Raw genomic sequence first — 15,709 nt, forward strand, 5'->3', positions numbered from 1 at the left:
TTATGACTAGCTAGTAATAGTAGAAACATTCATTACTTAGAATAATTGGACTTTGATAGTTCATTTTCATGGTGAGTAAGGATGAGAGAGTGTGAATTACCTGAAACATTTCGTTTTAGAAAGTGTTTTCATAAGTTTGTTATAGTAAAATTTCCCTTTAAAAAAAGCCAGCCAAACATAAATAACTCTTAAGTTGTGTCTACCTGTATCTTTGGATGTTAAACATGCTTTAATCACACGAATAAAACTGCTTTCAAATCACACTGTAGGATGGAATGGAAATAATACCATTATGTGTTAATTTAATTAACTTCAGTTTCATAAAGTAACTCTCTCTGACCCTGTCTTTATTTTTGAAGTCTGTTTTACTACTTGTGTTCCCTTTTTTTTTTTTTACTAGAAGGATAAATAACTTTTCTTCTGACATCAGTTCAGTGATTTCAACCCTGAATATACTGCTAGTTTGTATTCATCTTTGTATTTTCAGTTTAATGACATGATATAATATTTGAATGTTTTATGTGAATCAAAATTAAATAGGGGTGATTAGCACATTAAGTGATCTTGTTAAGCTCTAGAAGGTTTGATATTGTTGTGAGACACTCATTAGTATCTAAAAGAATTTAGTACTAACATATAGAGCAAAGGAAGTTGCTATAATTGGTGGAAGTAACTGTACCTGGAAATAGCAAGGACAAAATACTGTGTAGCCTAGACCCTCAAATTCATGGCTCTATAGTCTTTCGGGGGAATGTGTTCTCTTTGTGGATCCCTGATGTTCGGAATTCTAGTCAGTTAATTTCTGTTAAGGTAATGAAGTATGTATTATGTATTCTGGCAATGTCTATTTTTAAAATTTTGCTCTTTGCCTTAAGTTCTCTGATTATCAAAGTTTTTCTACCAGTTGGCTCATTTAATTAGAGCATGATGCTAATAAAATTATCGATCTGTTTAATAGTTATTTTTAGCCCAAACTTAGCTCTCCTGAAACATGGGAAATCAGGAAGACAGTGGACAGGCACTCATTGTCACTACTAGAAAAAAAATGGGTAATTGGAGAAGGAAGAATAGGGAAAAAGATGGTATTCTCTTTTTCTCACCTTTTCTCCTTTCTGTTTCTTTTGAGCTGTTCTCAGCTCAGTCACACAGAAGCCACAAATGGGTACAGCTGGAGTTACCTCTTCCTAAAGTCATAGATCCTAGGAGATCTGTTTTACTCTCAGCTGAGCCCATGAAGGGTATGTTAGCATCAACTTGTCCTAGACAACTTTCTCCTACTTGGCCTTTCCAGGTGAGGCAGGATACAGCTTTGTAGCCCTTTCAGTAGGTTGTCCAGCCTATTTTGACTATGGTTTACTCAGGATTCTAAGTGATAAACCCTGAAAACCAGTTTAGTACCTTTTGATAGATGAATTAGAGACCCTTGGATGCTGAGTTTCTCCTTTCCTTCTATTTTATATTTTATACTATTGCCTAAAATGTTTTTCCTATCTGCTTATAACCACGTGGTATCCTATTCCTCAGAACCCTTCACTTCCAACAATTGATAGGTTTTTATCTTCTGGTCTGTATTTCAGTGAGGCATCCCTTGACTTTCTATTCTTGGCCTCCTAACTTAGGCCTTCTGTATACACTTATGCTTCACAACTTTTTGTTGAGTGTGCTTTGGAATCTAGACCCTTTTGAGAACAATTTTATGGGCCTAAACTTTTTATGTCTTCCAGCTGACATAATTACTTACTTCTTACTCAGTGACCCCAACCAAAAAGCTCAGCACTTAAGGGAAAGGTATATATATGTGTGTGTGTGTATATATATATATATATGTATATATATATTTTTATATATATACATATATATAAAAACCAGAGGCAAACCCTTTATAGGATTGGTTGCTTCTAAATTGATACTCAATTTTTGATAGCATAAGGATTTGTTTCTTTATAAGATGAAAAGATACTTTATGATCAATTTAGCTCAAACCCTAAGTTTTGTTCCTTTTTAATAAATCAATCCCCTTTTTCAAAATTCTCATGTCTTTTCCTGGATACCCTTAGTTCTAAATTTTCTCTCAGTTTTTCCTATATTTAACAGCTCTGGATTTCTTCAGGTCATACGTAACTCTTATCAGTATGTTCCTTTCTCATTTGTCCTAAAGTGTGAAGGCCTTAGCATTCTACTCCATCTTTTCTTCAGAATGACCTTCCCTATGCTACTATATCAGATTATTCTCTTTTTGAAGCTTTCTGAACTATTCTAGATATATCCTAGATAATCCTAAAATTCTCTGTTGAATCAAGCTAGAAGTGTGTTTGAATGTTTTAGTCACTTATAAAAACTAAATCGTCTGTCTATAGGCCTATTAGGTAGTGCTTGTCCTACACTGTTATTATTCTCTAAAGTATCTCTAGTAAATACAACTATAAAAGTTATTAAGCTTTTCTTTTTATTAATATTATTGTTCAGATACATTTCTATATACCCATTTGTTTCTTCTCTCCATTTGTGATTATAGTACCTTTAGACCTTTGTTTTTCAGTTTATTTGCTTGGAACTTTGTGTAAAAGGGGTGGATAATTGCCTCCATAGTCTGTCAGATTCTTTTTCTCTCTTTTCTCCCATCTTAAATGAGTGTTTTTCAGTGACTTCCTACCTATCTTCACTTCTGCATTTTCATGATCTCTTGAGCTGTATGTCACCATATACCACTTTAAAAAAACAGTTTCATGTGCAGTGCTGGTGTAAGAAGAAAAAATATTATGTCCTATGATTTTAACTCTGATTACTAGTAATTCTGCAGTACCCCGAAAACCTACTACCAATACTTTTAAAAAAATTAGATTTCCATTACAATCTTAATAAAATCTGATATGTGTCTAGAATCCTGCAAGTGAGATAGGCAAATCATTTTTTAAGATTTTATTTATTTATTTCTAGAGAGGAGGAAGGAAGGGAGAAAGAGAAGGAGAGAAACATCAGTGTGTGGTTGCCTCTTGTGTGGCCCCCACTGGGGACCTGGCCTGCAACCCAGGCATGTGCCCTGACTAGGAATTGAACCAACAACCCTTTGGTTCACAGAAAAACACTCGATCCACTGAGCTACAACAGCCAGGAAAATCTTAAATTTGATTTTTCCCCTAATTTTTTTATTGTGAAAAATTTCAAATATACTAAAAAAATCAAGAATTATATAATGAACATTCATGTATTTAATTCTCAGCATCAGTAAGTATTAGTATTTGGCCAATCTTGTTGCATCTCTGTCCTACTCCTTTAACATTTCCCCTTACCTTGCTGGAGTATTTAAAAAGTAATCCTAGACAAATTTCATCTATAAATACTTAAGTATGTATCTCTATCTAATAGTTAAGGGCGCCTTTTAAAAAAAAAATGAAAATATTCTTCATTTTATAGAGTTACAAAGTATCATGAAATTTGAGAGTTTCTGGTGGTGGGTGTTTGGAGATATATTAAAATTTGACAGTTATTACTTTGCTTATGAGAGCTCTGTTGATGATTTTGGGAATCTGTTAAATTTCATCTCTTGGAACATAGAAAGTCTTTGCCACTTACCCTCACGAGGACACATAAAAAATAGTATGAGAATATATTAGAGGTAGTTTATGTTAAACCTGAGGAAAATTTCGGGGGTCTGTATTATTTTTTAAATTACTATTATATTTTTGATCCTCACCCAAGGATATGTTTACTGATTTTGGAGAGAGAGACAGGCAGACAGAGAGTGAAAGAGAAACAGAGGGAGAAACATCAATCAGTTGCCTCCCATAAGCCCCCCAGAACTGGGGACTGAACCCACAACCTAAGTACTTGCCCTGACCAGTAATCAAACTGCAACCCTTTGGTATACGGGATGATGCTTCAACCAACTGAACTATCTGACCAGGGCAGGATATGTGTTACTAGAAAAGTGAAGTAGTAAGGCTGTGGAAATGCCTCAGGTGACCAGTTTTAAGAATAGGTTAGAGGACCTCATTGAAGAGGAAGCCCATGTTCCAGTTTTTCTTTAACTTTACTTTTTAGAACCATTTTATGTTTACAGAAAAAGTGAGCAGAAAGTAGAGTTCCCATATTCACCCCCACTCCCAGTTTCCCCTATTATTAACATCTTGCATTAGTATGGTAATTTGTTGCAATTGGTGAACCAGCATTGATACCTTGTTATTAACTAAGTCCATAATTTATGTTAAGGGACTCCTTTTATAATAGCAACCACAGTAGTTTTAAACACCGAACAAAATTATTTCTTCTTAATATCATCTAAAATCCAGCCATTGTTTAATTTTTTACAATATCTCAAAAATATCCTTTTGTAGTTGACTTGTTCAAATCAAGATTCACATAACACAGTAGGCACATTGCATTTGGTTGACATATCTATTAAGCCTCTCTTAATCTGTAGTCTCCCTACCTTCCTCTCTCCCTCTCCCTCTCCCCCCGCCTCTCTCTCTCTCTCTCTCTTTTTGCGGGGGTAGGCAGAGAGCACTACCATTTAGTTGTTGAAGAGATTGTTGGAAGTTCTACCTGGGCCAGTGTGGCTCATTTAGTTGGAGTGTCCTCCCGTAGACCGGAGGGTCATGGGTTCAGTCCCTGGTTGGGGCATGTATGAGAAGGCAACTGATGGAGATGAATCTCTTTCTCTGTCTTTCCATCTCTCTGTCTCTGTCTCTGTTTCTCTCAGCAATAAAAAAAAAAAAAAAAAAAAAAAAAAAATCCTTGTGTGAGGATTAAAGAAATTAAAAAAAGAAGAAATTGTTGAAGTTCTTAATTTGATAGAATAGTCCAAATTCTGGATTTGGCCAATTGCATTCTTGTGGTGTCTTTTAGTATATTCCTCTATGTTACCTGTGAACTGGTATTTAGATTAGAGGCTTGATGAGATTCATGTTATTTGTTCACATGAATACATTGTCTAGATCCACTGTTTCCATAGGGGTTGCAAAATGGTGATTTTTCTAATGTTTTTTCATTCCTTCCAAATTTCTGAACTGGAATTATTCCACAAAGTAGAACTTTATTTCCTAAGTTATTTCTTCCCTCTGAAATATAGTTACTAAGAAGGGCAGGATGAAGGTTTTATTTGCCTTCCCTATTATTTACCAATTTTCAGAATAATGAATTGGGCCCTTATATGACCAGTGAGTTTTTTTTTTCCAAGTATCACTATGAGGTCATGGATTTTTATATATTTAATTTCAAACCATTGTAGTCATTATTGTTTTCATGCCCAGATTTTCAGGTCTTTGCTTAGTGGAAGACCTTTCAAGTTGGCTGCTATATCCTTCTGACATAAGTCCAGTGTTCTTTGATATTATTGTTGCTTTCTGGCACAGCACATGTTTCATGTATTCCTTGAACTTTCCCTGTGTCATAGTTGGAATCAGGAACTCTCTTCTTCCAAGACACCGTGTTCCTTGTATTGGGAGACAATTGAGACCACAATATGGGCAGCAAAACACTAATTGTTATTGGAGCAACACACTTTCCTCAATAGGTTTTAATAAGTTCTAGATTATGCGTGGTTTATTCTTATGTGGACTTTTCATCTTCCTTGCATTGTTTATTTTGTTTCATTTCATTTCAAATTTATTCATTCATTTGTTTTTATTCTCACCCCAGGATATGTTTATGGATTTTAGAAAGAGAGGAAGGCTGTGGGCATGCGGCTGGGGGCGGGGTGGGGGGAGGACATAGAGAAACACATTGATATGAGAAAGAAACATTGGTTGGTTGCCTCCCATATGCACCCCATCAAATTTACAATCTAGGTATATGCCCTGACTGGGAATTGAACCCACAACCTTTTAATGTACAGGACAGTGCTCTAACACAATAAGCCACCTTGCCAGGGCTGTTTATTTTATTTTTAAAATGCTTTTGTGTTCTCTTTTAAATTTCAAGCCTCTTTAAGGGCAGGAATTACATACATGTAAACTTGGCATTTATTTTATGCTCAGTGGCAAAATGGTAGCACAGAATACCTTCATTTTTAGTGATAGCACACATTTGTAAATGGGAGATGCGGGAGAATAAGATAACATAATTCTTCTATTTCTGATTATTTTTTCATAGGTTCATTGTTGTTTTTATGATAAGAAAAAGAAACATTGAGGTTCTAAAATTATTTGTTAAAGTATGCTATAAATACCAGTCACTTTTGGACGACTAGGGCTTAGATTCTCAAAACCATATTAAATAGACATTCAACTCTTCATTTTGTATAAATGATAATCATTTGAATCTTTCAGAAAATAATTTCTATTTGGCTTAGAAGGTTTTAAATCTTTGCATATAGGTGGGTCTAATGTTTTGGGAATTCAGAATATTGTAAAATTACTATAATTTATACTTCATATATCTTTTCATCAAAGAGAGTTGTTCTAGAATATTTAAAAGTTTATATTTTGTTAACTTGCTTCTAATTGGTTTATAAATATATACCTAAATGTAAAATATTGTTTTTCTTTAAAAATACTCTGTAGATGAGATATCTCTACTCATCTCACCTTATGTGTTCTTTCCATACTGTGTTCAATATAATGCAGTTTGTTGTATTTAAAAATTACTGCTTAAGTCACTGAGTGATTAGAAAGTTGTCCTGCCTTTCTGTTCTGTTTTAGCCCTTTATGTCATGTTGTAAATGGTCAGCATATGTTATCTCTTGTGTTTTTTCAAAGCGCCAACTTGGGTAAAACAGGTTTTTCTCTTTTATATATTACCTTGGATGAGAAGGTAATTAAAGCCTTATTTAATTATTAAAAAATTTTCTTCTCTAGGTTCTCAAAAAGCAAATGAGGATTTTATTAATATAAAGAAATAATAGAGTAAGTGCCAGTTTGATAACCAAATAATTTTATTATTCTCAAAGTAGTTGGGAATTAATTTGTTTTCCTCCATATAAATACAGGAAAAACAACATATCCCACAAAAAAGTGATTTTGTTTTGACTTTTGGGGACTTTTTTTTTTACCCTGAGTTGTTGGTCCTGATTTTTTTTTTTGCCTTGGAGGCTGTAGAGCACAAGTGCTCTCTGCTTGAAGTCTTCATCTACTGCTGCAAAGAAAGACTACTCCCTTCCCCTAATATTAAGAATATAAGAAATATGTAATTTCTTTCCAGTGTAGAAGACTTCCTATGAAAGTTGCTGCAAAGTTGCTTGCCCTTGTTAGGGTTCATCTGTTCCATCAAAGGGTGTTATAACATCTCTGATAACTCCTTTTGTGGGATAGCATAGTTGTCAAACTCTGGGGCCTAAAAGGTTAGAGATAAACCCTTACTTCTTCACTGTATCCTTTAATTTGTCATTTGCCCTTTCCTTTGCTTCATCCTGTGCATTTCCCCAGCAAAGTAATTTTGCTTGCCCTCGTAAGTTTCATCTGTTTTATTTATACTTGTATTTATAAATACAAGAACTTGTATTTATTTTGTATGTTCATTTTAACACTTACCTAGTTGGGAGATTTAACATTATCTGCCAGTTGGGGATTTGTCTTTTCATTCTCTACTTGGATTTAGAGAAATGACACATAGGAACTAGAATAGGTCTAGATTATTTTAAGGAGCAGAGATCCATTTCCTTGAAATAGAATATAACGTATATATATGTCTTTGTATGTACATATACACATAGGTTTATGTGGGTTTTATATACACCAAAAGAAGCCATTGGGAATGGTTTTGTTTATGTATTGGAATTAGGGGTACCAGAAAAAGAGAGTCTTTTACTTTCTTTTTATACTCTTTTGTGCTTAAGAAATTGCAAGGAATAATGCAAACATTTTTTATAGTAAAAATATAATAATTATATATGTCTCAAAATCCATCCTTACTCTTTAACTTTCTGAATGCTTGAAAAAACATGGTAAATTAATGTAATGTAATTTAATTGCAAAGCTGTTTGGGGTTGTGAACTTACCTTAAAAATGATCAGAAGTATCTTATTTGTGGGGAGATCTATGGCAGTGTTTGAGCTGAGTGCTTACTGTATGCTAGGAACAGTGCTACTGAATGGTAGGCTTGTTCACACTTTCCTTGTTCTAATATCTTCTATCTAATGCATGCATAAGACCTCCCTCCATTTTGTTTACAACCTTTTTAAAGGCTGTAAATGTTCACAGTAAAAATTGAAAAATAAAAAGTAAACATCAAACAGAAAAATAAGGTAAAAAGTAAAAGTATTCTTTTTCTTAGACCCTCACTGTCCTCCAAAGTTAACTACTATTACTGGTTTCAGGCATATTCAGTACGTATTGTAAATCTGTTTATTGATTTTAGAGAAAGAGGAAAGGAGAGAAGGGGAAAGAGGGACATGTGCACACACATATCAGTTTGTTGTTCTACTTATTTATGCATCCATTGGTTGATTCTTGTATGTTCCCTGACCAGGGATCGAACCTGCAACCTTGGCATATTGGGACAATGCTCTAACTAACTGAGCTACCCTGTCAGGACTATTGTAAATCTGTTTATCCACATATACACACACGTGTGTGTGTATAAAATCTCCCTCCTTTACCCATACCCCCAACAATATGTGGAATCATACTTATATATATACTGTTCTGCAACTTGATGTGACCCCTTAATTCAGAAAGACTCATTTTCTGTGCACCTTTCTGTTCTGAAGTAGGAGAACATATAGCAACTGAATCACGTCACTCCCCTAGCTTTGCTAAAATATTTTAGTGCCTTCCTTTTCTCAGGTAAAGGCTACCCACCTTAACATGGTGTGTTTATTTTTAGTTCCTAAACAATTTATGTCCTCTTATCTTCAATCTGCTTTCTCTGTCTTATGCTTTGGATAACTCCTACTGTCTTTTTCCCTTTAAAAAATTTATAATAGGCCTAGTATTTATAAAAATCCACAGGTAAAATATGATATAAAGAAATAAAGCAAAGTGCAATTAAGAGCCTCACTTTTTTTCCTAAGCATGTAATATCCAAAAATATATATGCTTAAAAAATGTGAGTCTACTAGTTTTCCTATGCTCTTTTCCACGCTAAGGTTATTACAGGATTTATTTATTTTTATTTTTTAATTTATAATCAAATTTATACAAATAGTTTAAATAGCCAATCAGTTCTACAGAGTTTGTTATGAAAAACAGTAGTCCAAGTTCTGGTTCCAGATAAGATGGAGTAAGCATACTTCACCCTGTCTCTCCCACTGAATGCAGCTATAAAACCTGGACAGAATGCTTGGAGTGACTATTTGAGGACTGAAAAATTAATAGTAGGAGGCAGAGTGGGGAAGAAGACCAGAATTCAAAGTACCAGTGAACCAGTGGTGAGTTTATGATTTTTTTTCTTCCAGTATGCCCTGCCTGAACTTAACATATCCTGAAACTTGGAAGTGAGCCTTATTGACACGGACAGAAAAAGCACCAGAAGTCCTCTAGTTCTGACTCAAGGAGCAGGAAAGGGGTTTCCTAATGCTCAGAGAAAATGTGGCAATCCCACATCCATTTCTTTTTTTTCTTTTTTTCCTTTTCTTCATTCTCTTGCACCCCCGGCCTCAAGCAGTCTTTGGCAGTGGCTGTAGTGTCCTCAATGGGGGCAGGCAGGAGCCTATTCTCAGATGGAGGGGAACCTTCCTCTCAAATCAGAGGAGCTGAGGTCTCAAGAGGGTAGAGCAAATTCCATTGCTTTTCTTTTCCCTCTGCTCTTCTGCTGCCTGGCTCTGACTTCTGGCAGTCCTGGGAAGTACACAGTAGAGTGTGGTTAACGAAGCCCAGCTCCCTGTTGGAAGGCGGAAAAAAGGGAGCCCCAGGGAACTGGAAGAATGCAGGGAAACTGCTTAAAGTTGATTATGGACTGCTGAGTGGACTTCCAAGTTGTGCTTGTGTGAGCCTGATTCTAAACAGCATAAATAACTGTTGAGAATTGAATTATGGGGTAGACCACTCTCAAGCCCCAAACTGGACACTACATGGGACAGTTATGGAACATAAAACTGAACTGAAATCGGAGACACAACCCACAGAAGACAGAACTTGAAGTGTGAACCCAGCTGGGTCAATTACTGGCTAAAATAAATACACAAGCATTCTAAGATACAAAGTCTCATACCATAATATTCAAAATGTCCAGGATACAATCTAAAATTACTCAGCCTAAAAAGAATCTCAAAAATCTGAACTCACATGGGAAAAGAAACACAAATCCTAATGCCAAGGTCACACTGATGTTAAAATTATGTTAAAGACTTTTAAAATGAGCTTTAATGACCATGTCCTAGGAATGAGCAGGAGGATAAGAAGTCTCAGCAGAAGTCTCAGCAAAGAAATAGAAGATAGAAAGAACTGAATGTCCTAGGAATGAGGAGGAAGATTAAAAATACTCAGCAACGAAATGGGAGATATAAAGAACTAAATGGAAACTTTAGAACTGAGAAATACAGTGATGGAAATAAGAAAACTTAGTGGATGGGCTCAATAGCAGAGTGGACATGACAGATGAAAAAGTCAGTGAACTTGAAAATAGATCAGTAGAAATAAATGATCTAGTTGGAACAATAAAAAAAAGAAAGTTAAAAATAAGTAGTCTTGGGGACTTATGAGACTATCATAGGTCTAATAACTTCTGTGTCATCAGAGACCCAGAATGAGAAGAGAATGGGTGTGGTGTGGCATACAAATTTGAAAGGAAGAAATAAAACTGTCCCTTTTTGCAGATGGCATAACTGTCTACATAGACAATGCCAAGGAATACCACAAATTCCTAGAATAAATTATTGTAGCCAGTGATTCAGGGTCAGCCCCCCAAAAGCAATAATATTTCAATATATTAGGGATAAACAATTGAAAATTGAGTTTAAAAAATATACAATAGCTCCCCCAATATGAAATATTTAGGTTTAAAGTTAATAAAATATGCATCTCTATGCTAAGAACTGTAAAACCCTGATTAAAAATAATCAAAGAAGATTTAAATGGAGAGAAGTCATATTCATGCATTGGAAGATTCACTATAGTAAAGATGTTCATTTTTCCCAAATTGATCTGTAGATTTAATATATTGTCAATAAATATCTCAACATCACTGTAGTTACTGAGAAACTGATTCTAAAATTTCTATAGAAAGGCCAAGGACCTGGAATAGCCAGAACAATTTTGAAAAAGAAAAGTGTTGGGAAAATCAAACTATGTGATTTTAAAATTTAGTACAAAGCTACCATAATCAAGATTGTTGTACGTATTAGCAAAGAGATAGCTATATAGATCAATGAAATAGAAGAGGGATTCTAGAACTAGAACCACACCAATATAGCCAATAATTTTTTGCCAAGTTTCTAAGTGAAAAAAGAATAGTCTTATCAATAAATGGTGTTGTAACATTGGACAACCACATACAAAAGTAATGCACCTTAACCTAAACTGCGCACATTTTACAAAAACGAACTTAAAATGTGCCACATGTCTATGTGAAATATAAAGCTATCCAGACATTAGAAGGAAAAAAAATTAAATGATGGAATTTCCTTTGATGGTTATCTAGAATGAAGAGTTTGAAAACTTGCTTCTGCCTTTGGCCTCTGGTGAGCTACTTAGAACCTAAGGTGTTGTTAGAAGGGCTTTCTCATGAGAGCTGGAAAGATCCTTTAAAAAAAAAAAGATTGTATTTGTTTACTTTTAGAGAGAGGGGAAAGGGGGGACAAAGGGAGAGAAACATCAGTGTATGGTTGCCTAGGGACCTGGCCTGCAACCCAGGCATGTGCCCTGCCTGGGAATCGGACCAGCAATGCTTTGTTTTGCAGGCTGGCACTCAGTCCACTGAGCCACACCAGCCAGGGCTGGAAGAATCCTTTGTAGTTTAGATTCCTTGGTGGAGTTATTTTTCTTGGGGACTTGGTGTAGAAGACATCCCTTCTTTTTGTATCACTGTTATCTCAATCAAGTTCCAAGCTCTTCTAATGATGCTTTCTAATCCAACTAATCATTGAGTTCTCTGTAATGCTTACTCTTTGTTCTTATAAGCTATCATTTGATCTTACATCATCTCTAATTGTCATAATACATTCATTTCTTTCAACAAGATTGTAAATTCTTTGAGAACAGGGCCTAGCTTCATATTTTTGTATCTCCCATGGTATTGATATTTGATGAATTATTAATATTCAGGTGGGTGTGGTTTGTTTGTTTGTTTTTGGTGGGGAGTAGGTAAATATAAGGAGTCAGTGACAGATGGGTAAGGAAACTAACATTGATTTTGTGGTGTCCTTATCAGGTTAGTAGTCCATCTCTGCAGAATCTTAGTGTATGCTAATTTGTAAAGGATCTGGAATTTGTTCTTTGAATTCTAGAGCATCTGTTAATAGATTTGGGATTCTTTCAGCTCAACTTTTCACTTTATTACTAAATGGCTTTATAATTTAAAAAAGAAAATGATTGACACCCCCGTTATGATTGTTTTACTTTCCTATAGCAGCAAGTCATGTAAAATTACTTCCTTGTGCATGACATTGTTACTCTTAATATTTAATACTTGGGATGTAGACCACCATACCCCCACCTGCCATAGTTTTAAGCTCTTGATTTGAAAGCAAGAGTAGTAGAAGATCATTTGAAATTTTAAGAACAAAGAGATTCATTAGGTTATATGCATTTAGTTGAGAATACAGCATAGCTATTCCTTTAAAAAATGATTTGGACAATTAAAGGAGGATTTATCACTACTTATCTTAGATGAATAGAAATCCTTTTTTATATCACAATTAAAATCATTTAACTAGCAAGGTATACCACCTTGCTATAATAGCCATAGATATTACCTATCTAAATTAAGTCTACCTTTTGCATTTTTGTGTGGAGATATCACTGGTAATTTCTCTTTTGCATAGGGCTTGATGGAAGATCACAGGTATTCTCTCTTGGGTTAGAGTGATTAAGATCTAGAAGATTAAGAAAAAGCCCTAAGTGGTAAAGGTCTGGTTTGTACATTCAGGACTTTTTTAAAAAAAATCTTTTAGCAGATTTCTTAAATGTAAGACAGGCGCATAAGCAGAAAGTTAAAGTTGGTTTGTTGATATATTTCCATCCTATATTTTCCTACCGTCAACAACCTACAACTCCTAGTGATCAGTGCTACCTTGCTGACTTCTTTCTTTAGCTCTCTCTGTGTTACCAGACTCTATTATACTCTTATTTGTCTCCAAGGAACCCTTGAGTTAATTGTCTTGTTTATTTTTTCCCCTCTCGGGTCTTGCTAGGTGACCAACTTGCAAATGTCTGAAAGTCTAATCCTGAGTATTCATTGGTTGATATTATCTCCTACAGGGATTTTTAGATGTTAAGAGTTGTGTTTGATTTGAGGTGGGGTTGAGGGAGATAATGCAAGCAAAAAAACCAAACCAAAACAAAAAACTGAAGTAGAATATTTGAGAGGGAGAATAAAAAAAACACCTCATCAGAGTGTATAATTTATGCTGAAGAACTGAAGGAAATGAAGTTTGATAAGGAGTGTAGAATGTCTTGAGTTCTAGGCTCACCATTTTAGTCTTATTCCTTCAGGCATTTTTGTTTATGATTTCTTGAGTAGGCAAATGATGTGATAAAAATAGTATTTTAGGGGGATTACCTTATGAATAGTGAATGGGTGGTGGCATTATAGATCATGTTGGTCTGGTCCAATGAAGTACATTTAGATTTGACAGAATGGATGGGGTCAGGAAGATGCAAATGCTAGATGAGCCGCTTCAGTAGCCAATAGGTGGTAGTGCATTGGAACAGTCAACGTCAGTGCAATCCAATATGTTGTTGATAAGAGATAGGTGAGGCACACAAGGCAAGTTGGTGCTTAACATTCTGAGGTTGACATTTGGCCCTATGGGAGTGGGAAAGGGGCAGTAGAATGGAGAAGAAGGGGCAAATGGCCTTAGTCCTGGAAAGTCCAGGGTACTAGAGTGTTTAGCAGTCATTTTAATTTTCTCTTCCTTTCTTCTTTTCTTCTTATGCACTTGGGAAATTTGAACTGCTGTGCTAGGTGCGAGGGATATAAATAAGCCGTATCATGGTCTTTGTGCTTAGGGACTCTCAGTCAAGCCAGACTGACACAGAGAGAATGAATAATGAAAATACACATATATTATAAAAATATTTACAATGTATAAAAAAGAGAGATATATACAAAGACCTATAGCTCATTGAGAAGGGAACAAAAGAGTAACTAAGCAGAAGCTCAGTTGTCAGAACCAAGGAATGAGGTCAGGACAAAACTAGCAGCAAGGGTGTGTGCATGATGATATCCAGAATATTGTTCTAGATAGAGCTCCAAAACTGTTTCCTGCTGAACCTAAGGGAGAGAGTAAGGTAGGCTTGAGTCTGTAGGTGAGAGTTAAGTGGCACCAGTTTTATGGAGAGGAAGAATACAGTGGCAGGGAGCAAGTAGAGGCCTTATAATTGGAAAACACAGAGGCAAAGAATTCCAGTGAAACAGTCAATGAGATAGTGATGTCCTAGGTCAAAGTAGTCAGTCACATCAATGGACAGAACAGGGATAGGCAAAGAATAAGAACTGGTAATTTACAAAAAAAGGAAACCAAAACAATCAATCAACCGAAAAGATGATGCTCAACATCACTGGTAATGAGAGAAATGCAAATCATAGCAATACACCCATTCGTACCCATCAGATTGGGGAAAAAAAAACTTCAGAGAGTATTAAGTGTTGGTAGGCATAGAAGATGAGAACTCCCTTGTGTCACAATAGTAGAAGTATAAATTAGTACAACCATTTTGGGAAGCAATTTGTATCTCATAATGATGATGCTAGCAACCATTTATCCCTCTCTCTGTCCCCAGTATTGATTTAAATGTGTTTTTTAAAAATATTATTTGATTTAATCTTACTATAACTTTTACATCATTTTATAGTTGAGGAAATTGAGCCTAAAAGAGGCTCAGTTGTTTGTCCATAGCTACAGAAAGAAAGAAAGAAAAAGAGAAAGAAGAATGAAAAGAAAAGAGAAGAAAAGAAAAAAGGAAAGAAAGGTGAATAGAAAGTCAGGATTTTTAGTTTAGATCTATCTCATTCCAAAATAGTGGTTATTATCACTAATCTTTAATGATAATAATATGGAGCATATATTGAGTACTTCCCTATGTACTAGACAGTATATTAAGTATTAGATGTACTTTGGCTGAAATGGTCCAATAACCATTTCAGGTAAGTGCTGTAGTCACTCCTTGTGTGGTTTGTAGAGATCAAATAACAAGCTAACAAGTGCAAAAACTGTTATTTAATAACTCAAGCAGTCTTGAGCACATGCTGTTTCCTCCACACCAAACTGAAAGATCAAGAGGTAGGATAGGCTTTATGTATATTTTGATTTGAGTTCTGACTCTTTTTTTCCTCTCAGTTTTATTGAGATATAATTGACATATAACTTTATAATTGTGTAATGTGTATGACATAATGATTTGATATATCTATATGTTGCAAAATGATTACCATAAGTTAACATTCATCATCTCACAGTTAAAATTTTTTCTCTTATGATGAGAGCTTTTAAGATCTACTCTCCTAGCAATTTTCAAATATATAATATAGTATTGTTAACTGTAGCCACTATACTGTACATTACATCCCCAGGACTGACTTATTTTAGAACTGGAAGTTTGTACCTTTTGACCACCATCACCCATTTCCCCCACTTTTGGCAACCACCAATCATATGTTTTTGGGAGTTTGGTTT

The 15,709-nt window shown here is 35.1% G+C and overlaps 1 protein-coding gene across 3 annotated transcripts in view; it reads left to right on the forward strand.

The window, feature by feature from the left end:
- Positions 1-15,709, forward strand: part of TTBK2 (tau tubulin kinase 2) — a 145,450-nt gene that overhangs the window by 33,475 nt on the left and 96,266 nt on the right. Inside the window, exon 1 of one of the 3 annotated variants that reach the window (XM_054565525.1) lies at positions 9,276-9,304. The exons of the other annotated variants lie outside the window; for them this stretch is intronic. The gene's annotated coding sequence lies outside the window, so the exon portion shown is untranslated. Of the gene's footprint in view, positions 1-9,275; positions 9,305-15,709 lie in introns of those variants that run through there. 3 annotated transcript variants of the gene reach the window in all.

Source organism: Pteronotus mesoamericanus, unplaced genomic scaffold, assembly GCF_021234165.1.
Source record: "Pteronotus mesoamericanus isolate MK-2021 breed Mesoamerican mustached bat unplaced genomic scaffold, CSHL_Meso_final contig_164, whole genome shotgun sequence".
Classification (NCBI taxonomy): domain Eukaryota; kingdom Metazoa; phylum Chordata; class Mammalia; order Chiroptera; family Mormoopidae; genus Pteronotus; species Pteronotus mesoamericanus.